Source organism: Mercenaria mercenaria, chromosome 11 (assembly GCF_021730395.1).
Source record: "Mercenaria mercenaria strain notata chromosome 11, MADL_Memer_1, whole genome shotgun sequence".
NCBI classification, from domain to species: domain Eukaryota; kingdom Metazoa; phylum Mollusca; class Bivalvia; order Venerida; family Veneridae; genus Mercenaria; species Mercenaria mercenaria.
This window is the reverse complement of record NC_069371.1, coordinates 57374541-57379494: the sequence shown is the minus strand read 5'-3', so window position 1 is coordinate 57379494 and position 4954 is coordinate 57374541. Positions and strand designations below refer to the sequence as shown.

The 4954-nt window shown below is 34.7% G+C and overlaps 1 long non-coding RNA gene across 1 annotated transcript; it reads left to right on the top strand.

Moving 5' to 3' along the window:
* The first annotated feature begins 2732 nt into the window (after window positions 1-2732).
* Window positions 2733-4512, top strand: LOC123531359 (uncharacterized). The gene is made up of 3 exons (XR_006682407.2): window positions 2733-3178; window positions 3482-3540; window positions 3816-4512. It is a non-coding gene; the product is annotated as an uncharacterized LOC123531359 (long non-coding RNA).
* The last annotated feature ends 442 nt before the right edge of the window (window positions 4513-4954 follow it).

Sequence of the window (4954 nt, the reverse complement as noted above, 5' to 3'; positions counted from 1 at the left end):
TAGCATTGTTTTAAATCACATAATAAGTTGCATTACATACATTTTTTTATGTTTTCTTTTTGCCATTTTTTGTTAATTGACTAAAATGTATTGTGCAATATCGTTGATCCTTTTACAAACTATTCACTGTGTTCAGTTTATCACTCCGAAACTATTCATTACCATCTTTACAGGTTACACTCTACCAATTCAAGTCTTTATTTATTTCATATTAATAACAAAACATTCAGACCTCATTTTCAGCACTTTAGAGCATTTCAATGATATAAAAACCATATATGGTCATTTAGTATAACATGTCTTCTTATCAAAAATAGAAAAATATTGACATGTTATGTTGAATATAAGAAAAATAATCTGTTCTGAGAAACATCACCCTCTAAAAATGCCCCCATGAAAACAGCCGTTTAGCAGTTACGCGTAGGTAGACATTTTTCGCAAAGAATAAAACTTATTCCAAGAAATTTACAATGAAAATGGTCTAGATCTATTCTCAATACTATAAGCAATAAACATAAGCCAAAAATTTAACTGTCACCTCCTCATGTCACTCATTATACCAGATTTCATCCATAGCATGGAACTACATTTTGGACTACTTCACATGTAACACTGAGTAGTCACTTCCGGTTTGGTGTAATCCGTCCTACAGGGTCCGAAATAAAGGTGGCAGGGGAGCGGTTTCGTAGTTTGGCCCCGGTCGATTTTCTGTATAAACAGGACAGGGTAGATATAAAGGCATATCTATCTTACTGGTTATTTATCATTATTAATTCTTTAATATATCTGGGGAATGAGGAACGGTTAATGATTCTACATGGCGGGTGTTTTAAAATTCCTAGCTCCGTACTTCCGGTTGAGGCTAAAACATAAACATCAGAACAAAACGTCGGCCAGACGCTCGGCTGTCATCCATCCACTTTTTTTCAAGTGAAAATTAGGGAAATAAAGTGGTGGTTGGGAGACACATTCCACACCACCTGGGTATGCATCTATGTTCACACTATACATATATGCTACGAAATTGGATTTAAAAATACAAAATGGATGAATGGCAGAGTTCAACGTGAGGCCCGGTTAGGCTAATTTTGGTCTATAAAATTTGGGTGATTTGGCCATTTTTCACTACATCTGGCATGGAAAGCGACAGGTGCATAGGACCGGAGAGTCGTCTTTATGTAGTCTATAGTATCTGCAATGGTCCATAGTAGTTTCAAAGAAAAATAAGCAAAAACGAGATTTCTATGGATATTTAAACACTGGTACCCACACGTCAATGTGGAATTCGCAAATCTGCACTCCCCTGCCACCTTAAGGAAAATAGACAAATTTTCAAACCACTGAAATATTGACTTTTTGCATTTATTTAAACCCATTACGGAATGAACTGTAACCTATAGTGGTTTTTATTCATTTCGGAGTACTAACTTCGGCCTAGCGAGTCCCAAACCGGCAGTAGGTGGCCATATAATAATGAAGCTAAGGACCTCCAGCCAGTAGGATTCGTATCATAAAACGGCAAAAAGAAGAAAATAGTGCCTAGATAACGACTATTCATGCCATTTTGTTTAAAAGCAGCACATGTGTCTATATCTAGCAATGCCATTAAGCTATATAGTGGCTGGGGTGGCCCCAAAGGATGGATGGGTGGCCTTTAAGGGGTGTCCCGATAGGATAAGTACGGTAATTTGCATTTGTATACCAAAATTATGTTAAAAGTGCATGGTTTTAACATTTGAAAGGCTTTAAAATGTAAATATCATGTTAAATTAACTTTAAAGGCAGTAAATAGTTTTTCGGGGTTACTTTGAGTCAGAATGCAAATTTCGGCTGATTCTTGCGTAGAGGGGTGGGCACGTTTGTTGGCTCATTCACCGGCTATGTTGTAAGGTACGGCAACACTTTTTGTTCAGTTGATATCACTATAAGTGTCTTAGGATTCAAGACAGGTTAAATTTTATTTTATTTAAACATTAAAAATTTAAGGTGGCAGGGGAGCGGTTTCGTAGTTTGGCCCCGGTCGATTTTCTGTATAAACAGGACAGGGTAGATATAAAGGCATATCTATCTTACTGGTTATTTATCATTATTAATTCTTTAATATATCTGGGGAATGAGGAACGGTTAATGATTCTACATGGCGGGTGTTTTAAAAAATTCCTAGCTCCGTACTTCCGGTTGAGGCTAAAACATAAACATCAGAACAAAACGTCGGCCAGACGCTCGGCTGTCATCCATCCACTTTTTTTCAAGTGAAAATTAGGGAAATAAAGTGGTGGTTGGGAGACACATTCCACACCACCTGGGTATGCATCTATGTTCGCACTATACATATATGCTACGAAATTGGATTTAAAAATACAAAATGGATGAATGGCAGAGTTCAACGTGAGGCCCGGTTAGGCTAATTTTGGTCTATAAAATTTGGGTGATTTGGCCATTTTTCACTACATCTGGCATGGAAAGCGACAGGTGCATAGGACCGGAGAGTCGTCTTTATGTAGTCTATAGTATCTGCAATGGTCCATAGTAGTTTCAAAGAAAAATAAGCAAAAACGAGATTTCTATGGATATTTAAACACTGGTACCCACACGTCAATGTGGAATTCGCAAATCTGCACTCCCCTGCCACCAAAAGTGTATCCCATATACTCGACACCGCCTTCAGGGCGGCGTCGAATTAACTCTATGTGCTATAGAATTCTACTGTCCGAAAATCTCTCTGCCACGTGTGTTTGTTACTAATAATAGGGATGACCGCATTGAGTGTGACGTAGTGATACCTGTAATCTGAAAATGTGCTATAGCATTTTATTGTATTTTAAAAATAGAATGTATTTAGATCTACTAGGGTTACAAAATCATGAAAATGGACTAAAACGAGTAAATGAATTGTTTGCATTTTTGAAAATATTCCTTATTGTTATTAAAATTGGACTAATTATTTTTAATAATAACACTCATTCATTTAAAAAGATTAAGGAAAGCGATACTGGAATTCATTGGGAACATTTATAATACATGTTTGTAACCATGGTAACTAAGGGTCCGTCTCTCTCTACACATGTTATCTATTAGTCACGCCAATGGTTTACACACTATTCAGTTCATTTGATAGAGGTTTAAGCTGCAATAGAACAAGTTTATTCATTAGGAACAGAAGGATGATGCAGAAAAAGTGAGTATAATACTTTAAACATTATAATAATTATATAATAATTCGTCACTGACGTATTGGTAAAATACCTATTTTAACATCATTAGCTTTTTTTTAAATCTGCATTTCTCTTAAAAATATCTTACACTTCAAAGTCAGAGAGGATATCTCAGAAAATGTTGATAACAGTTTTAATCAGTGTAAAAGCTTCCATTAACTGTTTCATCAGTACTTTATTTATCAAAACTGTTTTTGCATTTTTATTCAATTTACGGGAAAATAATAAATGATGATTATAAGTCACTCGAATTTAATATATTTCAGGTGATGCCCGGTCCAGTGGTTTTGCCGTGATGAAGATTTTGAGAAGTAAGCTATTAAAGGTATTAAATTACTACTCACTTATTGGATTACTTATTGGACTTACAATATTCTATTTAAATGAAATACGATCACAGATCTACGTTCAAAATTTAAAAAGCATTTCTTTATACTTTCATACACCTTTTCTTGTTCTGTACAAATTGTTAAAGTTGTATTTGTCATTTATTTTCTTAAAAAACATGTAAAATACTTACAAATATGCCATGCTATTTTGCAAATAGTTATGATTTTTATGGACATGTGCTCAGACTGACATTATTTTTCTACTTTACAGAGTGCCTTTACAAAGAATCTGTGATGAAGTGATTTGGAAATGCAATAGATCAAGAGAAGAAAAAAAAACAGTCCATAGTGATCCGGAAACAAATACAGCTACAATGTTTCGGACAGTTGACAGTATCAATAAAACAATAAGACCCATATACAATTCCAGAACGCCCCTAAACGCCCATATTATATATACGACATGGGACCCAGAAAGGTCCCACATGGGTTATAAGATCTGGGACCCATAAGGGACCCACATTGTTCCCATATAGTATATCCCATATGGGACCCATGCCAAAATGCTTTGCAAAACCCATCTGGGTCCCATGTGGGTAGCCCATATAGTCCGAGAGCTCACGGACTTTTATTGCAACAATTGAGGCCAAAAGAAGTTTATACATTTTTGGAAACAATATTTCATATCCTCCATGAAAACCCATTTCTTAAGTGTCAAAGCCGTGCCTATCTATATTTTGTTCACTTATGTTTGTGATAGGGGAGGTAAAACTCACTTGTAAAAATTTAGGGGGTAGGGTAAAGTTTACGTCTACCAGTTTTTTCACTGTTTAATTACAGTAGCTATCTTATTGTCAGTAACTGTATATATGTCAACCAATGTCAGCAAAAAGAAATTCATCAAAAAGGAATGAAGGGCAAACTTGATATTTAAGGTTAAAGGTCAAATTTATGTACAAATCACAAAAAATGGCATATTTGAAATTTATTTTATTCTTAAAAATTAGTTTGTTATCATAAGTCACTCAGCTTTATATATGTAATGTGTGTATATCAGTCAAAGTCAGAAATGCAAATCTTATTGCAAAATGTCAAGGTCAACTCTGATAATTGAAGGTCAAAGTTCATTTTCATGCAAAAATATGAAAAAATGTTACATTTACTTTTTCTAACGTTTTTAATATGTATTCACATTGTTAGTCACTGAAGTTAATTCGTTTTAATGTCTGTATGTCAGGCAAAGTCAGCAGTGCAAAGTTTACCCCAAAACTGCCAAGGGTAAAGCTTATATCAAAGATCAAGGTCAAAATTTTGGGAAAAACTGCATGAATAGTTTCCTGTTTGAAATATAACAGCTATTTTGATCATTATTTGTAATTGCTCGTAATTTGTTTTATGTATATATGTCCG